At 38.3% G+C, this 19,609-nt stretch overlaps 1 protein-coding gene across 17 annotated transcripts in view; it reads left to right on the forward strand.

Annotated features, from left to right (window-relative positions):
• Window positions 1-19,609, forward strand: part of NPAS3 (neuronal PAS domain protein 3) — a 914,130-nt gene that overhangs the window by 4,923 nt on the left and 889,598 nt on the right. The gene's annotated exons all lie outside the window — the stretch shown is intronic.

A 19,609-nucleotide genomic window follows, 5' to 3' on the forward strand; every position in this document is an offset into this window, starting at 1 on the left:
GCGCGCTCGCCGCTCCCCGCGCATTGTCCCCCCGCGGCTGTGGCGAGCGGGCTCCCGCGGCGGCCGCGCCGGGCTTTCCGAGCAGTCGCACCAGCTGGGCTCGGCGAATAGAGTGACTCGCTGCCAGAGGAAAAAAAAAAAAAAAAAAAAGGAAGAGAAAAAAAAAAAAAGAAAAAGGAAAAAAAAAAGAAAGAAAAGAAAAACAAACACAAAAGAGAAGGGGCTGCTGTGAGAGGGGAGCAGCGGGAGGTGGGGGCCGGCATCCCCGGGGCGCCGCAGGTCCCCTGGCAGCTGCTCTCTAGGAAGGAATGAGGCTGGGGAGGGGGAGGACGGCGGGCGGGAGGAGGAGGAGAGGAGGCGCAGGAGGCGCAGGAGGCGGCCGGGGGCGGGGAGCGAGCTCGCGCCGGGCCGGGGCTGAGTCGGAGCAGCCGTGTCCGAGGAGCTGCTAGGCCGGGCGAGGAGCGGAGCGGAGCGGAGCGGGCGCGCGGCCGCCGCCTCCCGCCCAGGCTGTGCCCTCAGCCACGGCAACTTGTAGGTCTCGTGCTTTGCCCTCCGCTCGCCTTTTCCCTCCTCTCCACCCCCCAACCTCCGCAGAAAAAGAAAAAATAATCAGGGAAACCCCAAATTTTAAATAAGCAACCAAACAGCGAGATGTGAAATGTGCCAACAGTTGGAGCATCTATGCCCGGTTAGTTACTGTTCCGGGACCTGTGTTATAAAAAGTTCCTGGTGAGAATTGCATATCCAGTCAGGGGCTCAGCGGAGCATGTCTGTTTGAAGTTAGTTAAACTAAAGCCAAAGGGAAAGGGAATTTGTATTCAAATATCCTTCACCGTCCTTCCTACGTGAATGGCATTGTTAGGTTTCAGAGTAACTAACCCCCCAGTGGTTTTCCCTCCTGCTGTCCACAGAGCCTACTTTGTTTGGAATCTTTTTTTGCTATTAATTGGCAGTGTCAATGACATTAATTGCATATAGCATATTTGTTTGAGCAAAGTGAATATCTCTGTCTCTGAAGAGGAAATGCTCCATGGGAAATATGAAATGTTACCCATTGATTCATGAGGAAAACAAATGGAGTTAGATATAGGCACCGCCCCCCCCACCCGGTCCCCAGCAGAGATGTTTACTTTCTTCAAATGTTTAACTGAACTTGAAGATGAGGGGAGTCCTTAGCTGCAAAATTTATTATTACATGAGCGGTTTAATTTTTGATACAGCATAGCATTTAACCTATAGCTTATATCCAGAGAAAGCAGAGAGGTATTTAAACAAGCTATTCATTTAATAGCTTCAGTTGCATTGTTGCTTGTTGCCTTCATACAATAAGGACTTCAGGATTAATTTTGTTAAGTAGATACATACTAATTCTAAACTCTAGGTAATTTTTATATGTCATATTCCTGAGAGTAAACCAGTTCTCAGAGATGTTAAATGTGTATAGAATTTACTATCTGATAACTCATATAGCTAAAATAAATATTTAGTATTAGTGTTTTATGAAAAAAGCACATATTAACTATTTTACTTCTTTTTAGATAGAAAAAATTTATCAACATGGTGATGAACACTTTTGAAATCAGAAGGTTATAATTTCCTTCCTCCCTTCCTTCTTCCCCCCCTTTCCCAGGTTCTGTGCGGTAGTAAATGTATTTACTGGGATGGCCCCAGTAATCTCTCTAGCAGAGGCCTATTTGTGTGCCATTTTGGGAATTTCTCTGAGATAGGAATCTGGAAGATAGAATTAATTTGTGGAGGAAACTTCATAGCCTGTGCATGAGCGCTTTCTTTATCACCTGTCTCCATTTGGCATTCGAAGAAGGTAAATCAAAGTGCGCGATTTGTTATTTTGCTCCACTTGAGAGCTGAACTAAATAACACTTGGTCTGAAATTCTGATTGAAGTTGTAGGAGGATATACTGTATTTAATTTAATGCCCTTTAATGGCATCTTCTTGTTCAGCTCGGATGCTGTCATTTTAAAGGTTGGATCTGAGAAGGTTTAACCTGTAGAGAGAGGGAGGAGTAGTAAGGAGGTAGGGGCCAGAGGAGCAATGTAGAGGAAAGGATGGAGGAGTTAGTTATAAACCAAACGTTTCAAACAATAATAACTACAAACTTGTCTCTGGTACCCAAACAGTTGTTTTATACACTGAGGGTTTAACTTGGCTTTTAGGGTTGTAAATGCTCTTAACACTTTAAGTGTAAACATTACCCATGCCAGTTGTTTTGGTTTTGTAATGAGAAATGGGAAGTAGGATGGTTTGTTCAGGAGGGGGTTTTCATAGTTACTTGCTAAGTAGAGTCATTTCACCTTGATGTTCACGTTGTGCCTGGAACTTGTTGGTTAGTATTTCTTAGTAATGATTGAACACAAGTAGGTTTATAAAAGGTGACTTTCTGTGGACATGCTTTAAAACCGTGATTTTCAATCTTTTTCCTCTCATGGCACACATTAACTAATTATTAAAATTCTGAGACATGTTAAAAATATATTTTTTTGCTGCTCTAACAATAAAATAGGTATGATTTTGATTAATTCACACCAGACAGCTATTGTTGTGTTGACTATTGTCATTTTTTTTAATTTGGCAATCTAAGGGAAAAGAGGTCAATGCCCCTGACTAAATAGTCAGGTATTGCATGTTTTAAAAATTCTTGTGGCACACCAGTGTGCCATGGCACACCTGTTGAAAATTGCTGCTTTAATTGATATCCTTTCAATTAATTTCAAATAATTAACATCATAAAGACATTTATGAACACGATTCTTCACTGCTTTTCAAATACATCAGTAATAAAAAACATATAGAAAAAGTATCTTTTGAGTCATCCTTTTGCTTATTTATGAAATATCTGACCTGAATATAATAGTAAAGTAAAAATTAATTTTCTTCTAATTTTGTTTACAGAGTAGATTTTGGAAAGATAAGGTGTTTTTTGATAATGTCTTCGATTACTACTAAGTATTCCTTAAATTTCTCTGATTCATACACAGAGAAAATGCCTCTTTAGAGCCTTAAAAATACAAATTGAAAACCTTATATATTTAAACTTGTTTGATTTTTCTTTAAACTCCAGTAGGCTGCAAATTATGTAGCATGACCACAGAGTTTTTCCACTGTGTGGATGTATAACCAGGAAAATTAGACTGACAGAAGTGTCAAGCATGTGACATGCTCATGCTGGTTTGCAAAGCACATTCCTGTAGTCTAGGGCTTTTGGTTCAAAAAGTAAAGGTGGTGGTAGTGACTTTTGGGGAGGCATTTCTTGCTACAGTGTAAGCTTAAACGCAGAGTGATAAATGATGATATGCATTCTCTAACACTTGCTTATATATAAATAGCTCCACAAGATTGCTTAAATGATAATCGAAAATATGAAATAGGATGGCCTTCATATCACAAGGCCAAGGGTCTACAAATGGAAAAACTGAAATAATGAAATATTTCCAAGGCAACAGACTGTCAACAAGAACTGTAATGCATGGGCATATCATAGAACCACCGGAGAGGATATTAGATCGTATAACTCCAGAGCCAGGAGTGATAATGACCTTTATTATGTAGCACCCTCCCACATTACAACATCCTTCCATATTCCCACTTTCTAATTTCTGAATGGAGAGACCTATAGCTACTCCAGATCTGTAACATGCCAATTACAGGTTTGATTTGTTACAATGAGCAAACTTGAATATAACATTATTTGATTTTTTTTTTTTTTTTTTTTTTTTGGAAAAAAAGTTACATGAGGTATTTTCAGCACCTAGTGGTGTCATGAGTAAAATTTTGGTCCCCCTGTCTTCACATTCTTGGAAATATGACTTTTATATTTACTTAAAGGTAGGTGAAAATAATCTCTCAGCAATGAATTGATAAGAATTACATTGCAGGTTATATAGGATCTACAGATTGTAACAGCTTGATATTATTAGTTATATGAAGTTTTATTTTCCCTGAAATTCTTCTACATGATGGTTGCCTCTACAATAGAGCTATTTTATAGGAATGCCAGAATTTTCATGAACTCCTCGCCTCTTTTGCTCTGTCCCAGATCTTAGTTTGCAATCCACTGGCTTGTTCAAATTGTATATGTTTAAAACAGGAACTGAAGTTCAGAATCCCCTGCTCTATGGTGAAGTTTTCTACAATAGTGTGTGTGTGTGTGTATACATGTATATACACACACACATATGTATATATGTATAGGTATGTGCATATATATATATATGCTTTTGTAAAGCAGCACTTTGTGTGTGTGTGTGTGGAGGGGGGGCGTGTAGGCAGTGCAGCTTTTATTTAGTTCTTTTTTAAGCTGTAGAGCTTTATATTTTGTGGGATATTTGTGGAGCATATGTCATGAAGATTAGTAACAATGACCCCAATATAAACCTTAGTCTATTTATGTTTTCTTTTTTCTCCTGCAATTCTTGTGATCCTTTTTCCTATGGAGAAAGCCATCTCTAAATTTAAAGAAAATTCAGCACATGAGAGAGGAAGTAGCCTCTCCCTGTGGGGGATACATGGCCACTTATTCTACATTGTAGCATTTCATACTTGAAATAATTAAAAAAATGTTTTTGCATTGCCATTGGCTTAGAATCTAACTTCAGGTGTTTTATAGACATTCCTTAATTGTTTACCATGAGTAAGGCTGAAACCTAGTGGAAGAGTAAGTGTGTTGAAAATTTTAGTTGATTAAAATACTAATTTTAAAATTTAAATGCTATCAAAGTTGCACATAACAGAATGTGTAAAACTTTAAATATTTAAACCTGTATTATGATTAAGTAAGAACTACCAAAATTTACGGGAAAATATATTTATGTCTGCTTTGCATTAAATGATGTTAGTATTTTCATAGTAAATAGTGCCCAGCTCCCCCCCTCCCTTATTGGGCATTGTAATAACCCAACTGTAACCAAATGGTATTTTTCCTGTGCTGGGCCCCATTAGTGTGAATAGGTAGGATGTTTGCACTATTAAGTTTGATAGAACCTTACATAGTTAGAATAATTTGAACCAATATTAATAATACTACAGGGTACAAGTAGGATATGGCTTGGTAAGAAGGAAGTGATTGCTACTCTATCTGAAATGACTAGCGCAGTGACAAAATTAAACAACACTTGAAGTTATTGTCTGTATGTATTTCTAAAGCATAATGTTTTGGTGAATTAATTGGAACACTTGTGGCCTTTTGCACCAAATCATGAGATGCAAAATGAAAATCCCATATTGCTATGGCCCAAAGTGCTTGTGGCCCTTGCCAGTACTTATTGACTGGTTCCCACACTCAGCTTTATTTATTGAACCTCTACTATGGACCATGGGTTAGTAGTGAATAATATATCCTGTAAGAGCAGTTGCTCTGGTCATAGATTTATCCCTATTTTGGACATGCAAAATATTAAGATTTCCAGAAAACACCTTTTCTGAAAGAGGAAGAGGTGCAGAATTCATGGAAGTATACATAAAGCTCTCTATTGCTTTTGACTTCTGTTAGCTTAGTAGTCTGGGGGGACATGCAGTTTATAAAATATTGGAATTAATGATTATGACATGATTAGTTCTAGGTAAACAAGAAGAGAAGATGCTATATAAATATACATTATTGGAAATTTTAAAGAAGATGTCTGATGGTATTTAAAAATAAAAAGAGGCCCTGGCTGATTTGGCTCAGTGGATAGAGCACCAGCTTGCGGACTGAAGGGTCCCAGTTTGATTCCAGTCAAGGGCGCATGCCTGGGTTGTGGGCTTGATCCCCAGTGGGGGCGTGCAGGAGGCAGCCGATCCATGATTCTCTCTCATCATTTATGTTCCTCTCTCTCCCTTCCCCTTCCTCTCTGAAATCAATGAAAATATATTAAAATAAATAAATAAAAAGAGATCACATATGAGGATAAACATTATTGGACACTACTATGTTTCAGGTCCTGTATTGAATACTTCACAGTAATTTTCTCATTACTTCCCCCATTGCCATATGAGGGAAGTGCTAATACCCCATTAATGGATGAGCAAATAGAGGCTTCTCTATTCTCAAGGAGGGTGGTTGAGTTAGAGATTGAATTCAGGTTTGGGTAGAAGTGTACCTTAGCAGCAGTGTGGAGGGGCCTGCAATTTTTTTTTTTTATTTCTGAAGTCGGGGATTTCTGAAGAGATGCTGGAGAGAGTTCCTACGACAGAAAGACCAAGCACATTATGGACAGTGATCAAGATCTCAGCTTCTTGGTCCTTCATCAGATGTTTGGAGAATTTCAGAAATACAGTGTTTATACAGTTAGAGGAAGAATCAATGTTTAAATTATTTTCACTCTATTCTTTAACATTTGAGTAGTTTTGTGAGCACGCTCCATGACTACGTATATTTCAGGGCAGATCTTTTTACTGAATGGTTAGAGAAGAATCATTTTGCCACGTGCATAAGCCTATTTGGTAATGGCCTTGCAAGTACCCCAGGACCTCTTCTGATCCTGAGCCATGCCTCAGTTTGACTGAAGTTTACAGTTAAGGAATTGTAATTTTGTGAGAGTTTTGCCACCAAGTGGTTACAAACAGCCTCATAGAGCTTTCTGAGTAACACACTTTAGTGTCTAACTGTATTTCTGGATATTGGGCTATTACTGGATAAGGACTTTTACAAGTTGGCCTCTTGCCAACTTATCTGGCATATTAATAATGGCAGCAAGCAAGCATTTGTATAGCACTGTGTGCCAGGTACTTTTCTAAGGGTTTTGTATATATTATAGGCTTTATTTAATTAAAAACATAACATGTTAAAAATGGACCACAATAAATACATAAGTGATGTTATCATTATTTAGTGCCCCCCCCCATCTTGAAGTCTTTGGTAATGTTTTTATTTCTTTAATGCCAGGAATGAAAGGGGTTGTTGGTTTGGTATAGCAATTTCTTGACAAAACTATACTTTAGGAAACTTTGTAGCATTTGACTCCATCTCTGCTCACTGTAGCATGTACACTAGATTTGAGGTAGCAGACAAGCATGCCACATTTAGTTTAATGTTTTTGGATGTAATACTGTTAACCAAATAGCTTCTTTAAAAATGTGCATAGTAGAAATTTCAGAGTTTGAAAGTACTAAATAAGCAGTGTTTGAATATTTGTGGTTGGATAAGCTGAGTATTTTGCTGTGTATCTTAATTACTCACTTTTATATTCAGATTTTTTTTGTTTACATGAAGAATAGATTGCCATATAAAAGGTTGGGAATGGCTCATTTAGAGGGTTGGACTGCTAAGATATTGAAGATAAAAAGCAGCAGTCGGTAGAAAGTATAAGTAAAAAATAGAATGCAAAGTTTAAAACAGCATTCAGAAAATCTTAAAAGAAATCACAGCTAATTACAGTATTTTATATACTATGCTAATGCAGAATTAAAGGTCTCTGACTTGGGTATCTAGGTTGTAACTTATCAAATCTTTATCACATCTTTTGGAAAGTAGTGCAGCGTAGCATTTTAAAACTACTTTATGGAATCATAGGTCATTTCAGTAATACCTCATGCTGGTAGACTGGGGCCATTTTATTTGTAGGATTTATAAAAATATTTTATTATGAAAAAAATTAATATTGGATCGAGGGCCATTTTTATGAGAATATAACTAAAATTAACACCCTCCCCCAATCTATGAGTTATCCTTTCTGCTATTGTAACACTGCAGAAAATGATATTAGCTCTAAATTTCATTCAGAAGAACTTTACTTAGAAAGATTGTAGTATTTTGGTTGGGGCAAATAAAAATATTGAAACTTTGTAAAGCCTATCTCTGTCTCTTGTTCTAGAAAATGGAAATATCAATGAAAAGAGATATTTTAGGAATTAATATGTATTGCACTTATGAAGGAACATTTTTTCCTAGAAAAACAATTTATTCTTCAGGATCTATTTCTGAAAAAGGTACCTTCTATTCATACATATGAGTGGGACGGTTTTATTTACTATATACAATTTCTATATATGATATACATGGTTTATATATAAGCCATATATATATTTGTGTATGTGTATAAACCAGATATACCATGTTTGTGCACATCTACCTCAAATGGGAAAAATATTACAAAAATGTCTTGAACATATAATAAATGTCTTACTTTAGAGCAAGTTAAATTTAAATATATGCTGTGGATTGGTGACTTTTTTGTTTTCCTAAAGCTGTAAAGAAAAGTAGGCTCATCATTTTTTTTGCACACTTTTTTTTGTTCTGTGTAAATGTAATTTGTTAATCCTGTGAAATTTGTCATAGATAAATTTGCTTGGATTATCTTGTCACCACCGTATCTGCATTCTTTTGTTCATTGCTTATTCATAATTTAACAGTCTGGCAGTGAGCCTTTTTGGGATGCTCACAAAAGATATACGACCTCTTCCAGCTGCTACTATAACCTGCAGAATGCTCAGCAAGACATTAGAAACGTGAGGATTCCTCTACTGATTAAAGTGCTCTTCATTTAAACAGTCTGTTCATAAGAATCTCAGGAATCTTTGGCTACCAGCAGTTTTGATTTTTTTTTTCTTCCTAACAGAATTAGTGCTAACAATTGAATCTTCATTTGGTATGAATTTTTCAGATTATCCAACGAAGTTAATTCCTTGAATGCTGTTTCTTCTTTATAACCAGATACTTAAAATTTTTGTATTTGGGGGTGTTGAAGCTATTGAGAAATGTCTTGTTTTTTTTTTTGTTTGTTTGTTTTGTTTTTTGGACAAGGAAGACTAGAGGGTGGAGGAATGATCACATCCTAATCTTAGAAGAAATGGTTGGTTTAATCCTACTTGAATCCAAGCCCTTTACAGTTTATACTCTAAACACCCTATATTATGTTATGTGGCATATATTAAAAATAGAATGTTAGTTGGAGTATAACCACATCTTTAGGTTTTCGTTATTCTGAATTAGTTTAGCATATAAATTTATTCTCATTTCCTCTCTCTCTCTCTGTCTCTTTCTCAATCAGCACATCAGGTTATGAGTAATGGCTAGTTTTTGCCTCTCTTCTGTGCAGGCATATGATTATGGTTCAAAATAATTCATTGCTAATCCATGCAGTATTGGTCCATCTCCATCACTCTGTACTGTGATTAGCGCCTCAGGCCTGCTGCCTCGCTTTCCGCCCTGATTTCCTTTAACTGCAGCCCTTGTTTTAATATAGTTCTGTAGTCACCACTCTCCCGCTAGCCCCCTCCATCCTCATATATATCGATTGCACTAGATTAATATTTATTTGAAGCTATTTTTCAGACTTTGTGAAAAATGTATTCATTTCTTACTGTGACTCTTCATCTAAAGGGAGGGGAGAGGGATGATGAGGGACTCAGGTGTGCAACTCTTCTTACAGAGAAAAGCTATGACATTTCCCACCTTCATTCTTTGCTATGGTTAAGGTTTGTTCTTTATACGCAACTCAGGTAGTGTAGTTTCCTTTTAGACAGGTTACGCCACAGTGTTAACAGTTGAACTCTTGTTCATAACAGTTCTAAAATGGCTTTCTGTATTTTTCAAGTACATACTGTAGTCAGTGCAACCTCCATAATATACATTGATCAGCTTACATTGAATATTTCCAGACAGGGACATGAAGCTATCATTTTCCTTAACATGAAAATTTGCCAATTTTACCAGGAGGTCACCTAACAGATTTTTAAAAGACTTTGGTGCAGATCTCAGTAGTTCTGTGATTCTTTTAATAATTACTTTGGTCTCATTGTAGCTGTGTGTTTGAAAGTGTAGGTCAATGAGGATGATTGCATTCAGAATTTCATGATCTGTGTAGTGGAACAAATTGAAAGCAAAGCCTGTATCAATCACTGTGAAGGGAGGGTTAATTGTTACCGCTTCTCAAGCCTCTGGACAGATAAACCAGTAATGAAATACTTATTGCTCTGATATGTGAGTGCTAACGGATGAAACAATGGAAACAGAAGCAGTCATAAGAGATAACAAAAAAGGTAAAGAAAAAATAATAAACTGGATGAAAGTATGGAACTGTGTACTGCATTAACTCTCTTAAAAGTAATATTGTTTTTAGCCTCCTACCCATCTTTTTTCTGGCAGGTTAGGGCAGTATCATATATCAGCTTGCTACAGCCAAATAAGAATATAAATGGAAAACTCTCCTTCTGTAAAAAAAAAATCTATAAAAAGGTGCAGCCCTATGCTTTATAGGAACTCTGTATATTTTATAAAGTAATGTTTGAGTTACTATTTAAGTGTTTCTCTTTTAAGACTATGGATGCTACCTATGTTAAATAATTATAGATGCACAGATGGCTTAAATTCCAGAATGCTCGAAAGGATTGTTTTGTTATCTTTGAATAGATTTTGGAATTGTTGGTCCACTATAGACCAAAGCATAGACAAAATTCTGAAATACATAAATAAATAATAAGAATAATAAATAAATAAGAATAAATAAGACAGTGTTGCAAAGAAATCTTGAGATCAGAGTAAACACATTTAACCATTTCTTCCATATGAACTTAACATTTAAACATTTGTTAGCTACTTATACGTTGAAATATATGCAAAAATATTTAGCCAAATTGAAGTCTTAGGCCCATGACAATCATCTCAACACAGTGGGTAGTTCTGAAAATTAATGAGAATGATAATACTGTAAAGACTGTTCCAGAGTTTGCCCAAATTCATTATCTAAGATTCTTGTTAAGAACATCTCAAAGAATTTTAACCAGGAAAATATATTAATGGTTAAAAAGCATTTTCAAAATCCTGAATTATAAAAGTATAATGGAATTATATATGCAAGAGTTATAGATAGTAATACAGCTAGCAGAAGACATTATGAGGGCATATTTTTCCATAACCTGTATCACTCTTGCATGTGGTTTCATCCACCAAGTTTAATCACATAGATTATTTTTTGTATTTAAAATAAGAAAATCAAGATCATTTAAAAAATACAATGGGTTTCTTTCCATTAATGTGGGGAAGCTTATAGCTATAAAAAGTTAGCTATGCCTCTTAGCAGTCATTTTAGATTTGATACAAACAACTAACAATAAGATAGAACATTCTTAGCAAAAAGAAAGAACTGTTCCACATCTTTGTATTAGTCTTCAGAAAGTCAAGAATTTCCAAAGGCCTGTTTCCATGAAGTATTATGTGGCGGCATAGCATTTTAAACAAATGATTGGGACGTGGCCCTTTTTATGACAGTAGCACCATCCTCTAATGCGGTTTTGCATATTGTAAAAGATAATTGTAATAGAAATGTTGTAATGTCCCTGGGTCAGGGGATATTTAAAGTGCTACTAAAATACACTAGGGTGTTAGTTAGTAGAGAGCCCTAAAAGTCAAGCTGTTACCAAAGGGTGTCAATTTTTGTGTATAACAAAGGGCAAGCAAGAAGTGTCCTATTACTCAGTAATATATGTGTACTTAAGATAGTGGTCCTTGGATATGAAGATTATCAGGGCAGTACATTATGAATTACCACCGGGGACTTGCTCTTTGATTCCTTGTAGAACAGTAGGTAATGGCATAAATCCTGGTCACCTGTGAGTCTTCCATCATCTTTATAGGAAGGTGTACTCTACACAGGTCTTTTAACCATTTAGAGCCCGTTTCTTCATTTGTATAGTATTGAATTGCTAACATTTTTTCAGCTATAAAAATTTACGACTATATGGTGATGTGGTTATATGATATGAAATAATGAATTATAGTATATGGTGGATTCTTTTTTCTAATGGTATTGACATTTACAAACATTCTTTATTAGAAAACTATTAAATAAAGTAAGTTTTTAGATCAAATATGATGCTTGCCATGCAAATTTCAATCAATAAAATATAGGATATTAAGATATGTTTTCCCCTATGAAACCATCTTTGGAAGGAAACTTCTTACTGAAAGAATGTCCAGAGGGACATTGCAGTGGAAGCAATAGACTGGATTAAGTTATTTTTTTAAAGTGACATATTATGCACATGATTCAATGTTGCACTAAAGAAAAACACTAAAAGTGTTTAGTGATAAATACATTTGTTGGTTAAATTCAATTGAGCCAGTAGAACAACTCTGGATATATTTGAAAATTAGATGATATACCATAAAGAAGGAAGTTAACAATGTAATATTTGATGGACAGGCGAGAGCTTAGGGGAATAACTAATCTCTGAAATATTTGTGTGTTCCTAAAACATTTATAACGGAATAAATTTCTACAGTGAGACATTTGCCCAAACAACAATGCTTACTTTTTTTTAACTTTTTTTTTCAAAGGAGCTTTCTTCTACTTCCTCTCCCTTACTTGTAAGGGTGAACTGATTTAGTGTTTGTAGTATAGACAGATTTACATATTTATGATTGGGTAAGATTTCTTGCTTCTAAAAATTTAATAACTTTTAAAATAGATGTATCATTTAGTCAGTTATTGTTATAATTTAGTCACTTTTTATTGTTTTAAGATATTTACAATGAATGATATTAACAGATAATGCAGGTATATTACTATGAGATAATTAATTCTTTGCTTAATTTCTACATATGTAGATTATTTACACCAATATTCCATATATTTCCTGTAGATTAAGAATATTTTATCCCCTATATCTGTATTTTATGCTTAATTATCAGGGACAGTTTAATACCACTAGTAAACTTATTTTTCCCTAATAAACTCTTCCTCAAATTTGCCATTTTTCTACTCTGAAAACACTCAGGAAAAAATTGAAAAACACAGTATAGTGGATTTCTGTAGCTCCTTTTTTTCTCTCTTCACTCATCAAAACCCTATTTTCTCAAAGCTAATTTTGGGTGGGTGTTAGAAGATAATCTAATTAGAACATTTTATAGTTAGGAGAGAAGCTTATTTTAATTTTATAAAGGGAGCCAATGATAACAAACCAAATTTCAGTTAAGAGAACATGGAGGGTCCTCAGTGTGTCCTTGCCTGTCTCGTCACATCACACATGTATACCCCTCTCCAGAGACACCCAGTCAGGGCTTTGACATAACTCTGCTGAAAATTCAACATCTCACAGTGACATTGTGAGATGCTAACGTTCCCACATTATTGTATAAAATGGGTACATAGCATTAGTTTGGTTAAATCTGTGTGTTGTACATATTTTCAACAGTGAGCATTTTTTTCTGTCTAGTTAAAAGTCTCTCACAGTGGTAAAGAGCTACCATCAATGGGGAAATTTAGAATTGGGTGATATGTTGTGACACCAAGGTTGGCTGTGTTTACTCAGTACTGAAATGGAATTTAAACGTGGAATTTATAGGTGCTGTAGCGTTCTCTGTAGAAAGGGATCATGGCAGATGTTTAGACTTGGGTTGGACCAAACCACAGTAGACTTCACAGCATACTTCATTCTGGCCCCTCTCCCACTTCTGCAGTCGGGTTTACTTACCAGGTCTTATTCCAGGGGCCGGCCTTGCCATCTAGCTACATTTTGCTGTTATTTGTCAGCTGTACTGGTTCCATACCCGGTCACAGAGCCTTTTGATAGGTCCTGATTGAGTGTGGCCTCTTTTGACTTAAACAGGGATTTTTAACCCAGGGTCTATAATTGTTATACCAGTTGATGAATGGGGCTTTAGGGGATCCGAGAATCTCCTGACATGACATATTCATACTTTTTAAATCAATTACTCAAGGGGATATATATTCCCCCAAAATCTGTGTCAAGAATTGTGAAGAGCCTGATGTTTTACCTTACTTGCAAGCTAGTGAATTAGCCTGTAGCAGTTTATTGGATGCTGGTAGAGGATGCAAAACCCTTAGGTCAGAGGTAAAGAAAAGTTTAATATAGCATTAGCAGTAGCCAGAGTATCAGTATTTAAGGCAATTCTCTGAGCCCCAGTTCCTACAGGTGATGCAAAGAGGGCCAGATAGTACCTCCACATGCAGTTGGCTGTGTACAAGAGGATTCTGAGCTTAGGGAACCTGAATCTTTTAGAATGGGTAGTAAATATCTCTTCTCTTTCCTCTGGAAGGAGAAACACTAGCTCTGTCCTTCCAAGGCTGTTCTATTTACAGATAAACTTGGATGTATAGTCCAGAACAAAGGGCAGTTATTGCCGTACATGCAAGATGTGCAGAAATGCAAGACTCATACAGACTGTCTCTCAATAGTCTGAACCACTATTGTGGAAATTATTGTAAAAGGGATGAGAGGAGCTAGTGGTGAAATAGTCCTGTAGTTTAGAACTTTATTGAGCTTTTTGCAACATGAAATCAACTATTAAAAGAGAAAATAACAGAGGTTTTGAATATGTAATTTTTCCAAAATTATATGTGATACATAGTTTTAGCTGACTCAGTAGTGGGTGAGTCCTTATATTATTAATACTAGAGGCTTGGTTCATGAAATTTGTGCATTGGGGGGGGGGGTGTCCTTCAGCCCAGCCTGCACCCTCTCCAATGTGGGACCCCTCGGGGGATGTCTGACTGCCGGTTTAGGCCCGCTCCTAAACTGGCAGTTGGACATCCCTTTCACAATCCGGGACCACTGGATCCTAACTGCTCACCTGCTTGCCTACCTGATTGCCCCTAGCTACCCCCCCGCCAGCCTGATCACCCCTAACTGCCTCTGCCTGCTGGCCTGATCGCCCCTAACTGCCCCCTGCCAGCTGGTTGCCCCCAACTGCCCCCCCCCGCCAGCCTGGTCGCCCCTTAGTGCCCCCCTGCTGGCCTGGTTGCCCCCTACTGCACCCCTCTGCCGGCCTGGTCTCCCCTTACTGTCCCCCCTGCTGGCCTGGTCACCCCCAACTGCCTCCCCCTGCTGGTCGCCCCACGCAGCCTGCTGTTCAGTCTTTTGGTTGTCCCTCATTAACCCCCTTGCCGGCCTGGTTGCCCACACAGCCTGCTGTTCAGTTGTCCGTCTGGTTGTTTTGGTCGTGATGGCCCCTGGCTTTTTATATATTAGGACAGTGGTCAGCAAACTCATTAGTCAACAGAGCCAAATATCAACAGTACAACAATTGAAATTTCTTTTGAGAGCCAAATTTTATAAACTTAAACTTCTTCTAACGCCACTTCTTCAAAATAGACTCACCCAGGCTATGGTATTTTGTGGAAGAACCACACTCAAGGGGCCAAAGAGCTGCATGTGGCTCGCGAGCCGCAGTTTGCCGACCACGGTATTTGGATATTCACATTCTCATGATTTATGTTTTATCAGAGTAGATGTTTGTCCTATTTTGTAAGTACATTCTCTTTCTGGTTTGCTCTTTTTATCCATAAATTTTGTAATGTTGAGAGTTCACTTTGTGTCTTTGCATTATATCATTTAACTTTCTCCATAACTCAATGAGATAGTTCTGTCAATATCTCCACTTTATAGGTAAAGGCACAGTCATTAAGGATTTTAAACTGGGCTCAAGCCTTGGTCTGTTTTGACTTATCATAGGAAAGAGGATATTAGCTACCTTCTGACTCTTGTAGATTTTATTTTTTTTAATTGTATCACTTTTATTTTAAATTATATTTTTATTTTTCAGTTACAGTTACATTCAGTCACTGTATGTTAATTTCAGGTCAACAACCCAGTGATTAGACCAGGGGTGGGCAAACTTTTTGACTCAAGGGCCACAGTGGGTTCTTAAACTGGACCGGAGGGCCGGAACAAAAGCATGGATGGAGTGTTTGTGTGAACTAATATAAATTCAAAGTAAAGGAGCGGAGGGGAGAGCAAGAGAACCCTCTGCTCTTTCGGCTCTGCGGGCCCGATAGAACAGCCGAACGGTCCGGATTCGGCCTGCGGGCCGTAGTTTGCCCACGGCTGGATTAGACATTACATAACTTATTAAGTGATCATCCCGATAAACCTTGCACCCATCTGACACCATACATAGTTATTGGTATATTATTGACTATATTCCCTATGCTGAACTTTATATTCCCATGAGTATTCTGTAAGTACCAATTTGTGCTTCTTAAACCCTTCACTGTTTTCACCTGTCCCCCCAACTCCCTCTCCTATCTGGCAACCAATAAAATATTCTCTGAATCTGAGTCTTTTTCTGTTCTGCATGTTTGCTTATTTTGGTTTTTGGATTCAATTGTTGATAGATATGTATTTATTACCATTTTATTGTTCATATTGTTGATCTTTTTTTTTCTTCTTAAAAAGACCCTTTAACATCCTATCTAATAAAAGAGTAATATGCAAATTGACTGTACCTCTGCCACACCCACCAGCCATGCCCACCAGCCAATCAGGAGTGAATATGCAAATAAACCCAACCAAGATGGCTGCAGCCACAGAGAGCAGGAGGGAGGCTTGGGTTTCCCTGGCAATGGAGGAAGCCAAGCTTTCCGCCTGCCCTTGCTGGCCCAGGCCTCCACTCAGTGCTACAAAGTTTCAATGATAGAAGATACATAAATCCAAACAGAAATGGCTGCAGTCACGGAGCTGGAAAGAGCAGGAGGCTAGGGTTGCCCCCAGTGATGGAGGAAGCCAAGCTTCTACAGCCCTGGCCTGCTTTGGCCTCCACTTAAGGCTACAAAGTTTCAATTATAGAACATACATAAATCCCAACAGAAATGCCTGCCACCACGGAGCGAGCAGAAGGCTTGGCTCCACTCCAGGCTACAAAGTTTCAATTGTAGAAGATAAATAAATCCCAGATCCCAGGGCCTCCGCTTGGGTCGCCGGGGGGCATGGCTGGCCTGCAAACCACCACAGGCCCCTTGCCCAGGCCGCCCCACACCCCAAGGGAACCCCCACCCTGATCCGGGACACCCTTCAGGGCAAACCAGCTGGCCCCCACCCATGCACCAGGCGTCTATCCTATCTAATAAAAGAGTAACATGCAGATTGACCATCACTCCAACACACAAGATGGTTGCCCCCATGTGGTCAAAGATCCTGCCCCCATGTGGACACAAGATGGCCACCACAAGATGGCCAGCAGGGGAGGGCAGTTGGGAGGGACCAGGCCTGCAAGGAAGGGCAGTTGTGGGCAATCAGGCCAGCAGGGGAGGGCAGTTGGGAGGGACCAGGCCTGCAAGGGAGGGCAGTTGGGGGCGATCAAGCCTGCTGGGGAGTGCAGTTAGGGGTGACCTGGCCGGCAGAGGAGGGAAGTTGGGGGTGACTGGGTCTGCAGGGAAGGGCAGTTGGTGGGGACCCAGGCCTTCAGGGGAGAGCAGTTGGGGGGTACCAGGCCTGCAGGGGAGGGCAGTTAGGGGTGACCAGGCCTGAAGGGGAAGGCAGGGGCAAACAGGCTGGCAGGGGAGCAGTTAGGCATCAATCAGGCTGGCAGGGGAGTGGTTAGGGGGTGATCAGGCTGGCAGACAGAAGTGGTTAGGGGCAATCAGGAAGGCAGGCAGGCGAACAGTTGGGAGCCAGCAGTCCTGGATTGTGAGAGGGATGTCTGACTGCCCGTTTAGGCCCGATCCCACTGGAGAGGGTGCAGGCTGGACTGAGGGACACACACCCCCTGCACGTTTTTCGTGCACCGGGCCTCTAGTTTCATATAATATTGGTTTGATGGTGATGAACTCCTTTGGCTTTTTCAGGGTCTGGGAATTTCTTTATCTGTCCTTTGATTATAAATGATAGCTTTGCTGGGTAGAGTAATCTTGGATGTAGCTCCCCACTTTTCATCACTCGGAATATTTCTTGCCAATCCCTTCTGGCCTGCAAAGTTTCTGTTGAGAAATCAGCTGATAATTTTGTGGGAGCTTCCCTGTAGGTAACCAACTGCTTTTTACATGTGCTTTTAAGATTCTTTGTCTTTAATTTTTGCATTTTAGTTTTGATGTGTCTTAATGTGGGTCTCTTTGGGTCTGTCTTGTTTGGAACTCTCTGTGCTTCCTGGACTTGTGTGTGTATGTCCTTCATCAAATTAGGGAAATTGTCTGTCACTAGTTTTTTCAAATAAGTTTTCAATTTCTTGCTCTTTCTCTTCTCCTTCCACCACCCCCATGATGCAAATGTTGGTACACTTGAAATTGTCTCAGGGGCCACAGATTTATTTTATATTTTATTCTTTCTTCTGGGGCTTCTCCATTTTCCTACATCACCTTCCTACATCATAATGTTTTTATTTTCCCATACTCTGCTCCTCACCCCATATGGGCCCAGTTGATGCTATATGTTCTTTCATATATATTACCTTATGATTTTGTTTAGAGAGTTATACACTGTAGTTCTACTTCCTACATAGTTTTTATAACATTTAACTGTGAATAGATTTACATTTTGTCAGTTATGGTGGCATGGGTCATAATATATTCCTGTCTTTTGCATAGCATTTCATTTTTGTACATATCATAATTTGTTTGATGTAGCTCATTTAAAAGGCTTGGTTAAAATGACCCATGGTCCATTGAGATCCTACTATGATTAGGCATTCATCTCCAATTAGTGCCCAATGACTTGGTACTTAGCTTTCTCCTTTTCTAGTCTTTTAGCCCAATTTTTATTCCAATGGGATTTAAGAATGCCATATTGATATAATTTAATACAAATTAATTATCAAAACATCATTTAATAACAAATAAGACCAAATATTCTTTATTGGGTATATTTTATAATTATTCTATGTAATGGTAATGTTTACATAAATGTCAATCAAATATCTGGAGATAAAGCTAAAATATCGAATTAGAAGATGTTCTTGAGGAGGTAATGATGGCTTATAGAAATCTTTCTGTTGAAAAGCAGATCATAGTTCATCATCAGAATCTATCGTTAAAATTCTAAGTATTTATAACCAGTATACAAGAACCTAACCAAAGTGATGGGTGATGAAGAAATAATTTATAGTATTTTTTTTTTTTGTACTTGTCTTTCTAGATAGATTGTGACATCTTTGGAAGGGAAGAAATCAGTTTCCTTCACTTTGCATGCTCAGTGGTGAAATACATTCTGGAATAGAGTTGGTGAATCAAGGAATGCATGAATTCTTTTTTTTTTTAATATATTTTATTGATTTTTTACAGAGAGGAAGGGAGAGGGATAGAGAGTTAGAAACATCGATGAGAGAGAAACATCGATCAGCTGCCTGTTGCACACCCCCTACTGGGGACATGCCCGCAACCAAGGTACATGCCCTTGACCGGAATCGAACCTGGGACCTTGCAGTCCGCAGGCCGACGCTCTATCCACTGAGCCAAACCGGTTTCGGCGGAATGCATGAATTCTAATCCTAATTATGCCTATTACATATTTATGTTTCATCCCATGATTCCCTACATCTATCCAAAACCTACAACCACCTCTTTTGCATACCTCAGGACTTTGATCTACAAAATAAATTAATAGGGGGAGAAAGCATTTTCTAATTGAAAATATAGGGTGTCCCAAAAAATGTATACATACTTAAAAGCTGGTAGCTCAATTGATGTTTCTTTCTTTTCAGTTAACCTATTGGAATTAAAAATTATTGAAAGTGTGTATACTTTTTGGGGACACCCTATATTTTTACCAATGCTTAGAAATTTCTGGTATATTCTGGGTTTCAAAGCGGACTTATTTACATTGTCTGTTCTGGATTCCCTGGAGATTATACTCCTGTAACTCTTTAGAGAATAGTTTTAGGTTCAAGATGTGTCACAATTCTCTATTAAGCAAGGAACCAATTAGAACCAAATATACCATTGA

Source organism: Plecotus auritus (genome assembly GCF_963455305.1).
Source record: "Plecotus auritus genome assembly, chromosome: 1".
Lineage (NCBI taxonomy): Eukaryota > Metazoa > Chordata > Mammalia > Chiroptera > Vespertilionidae > Plecotus > Plecotus auritus.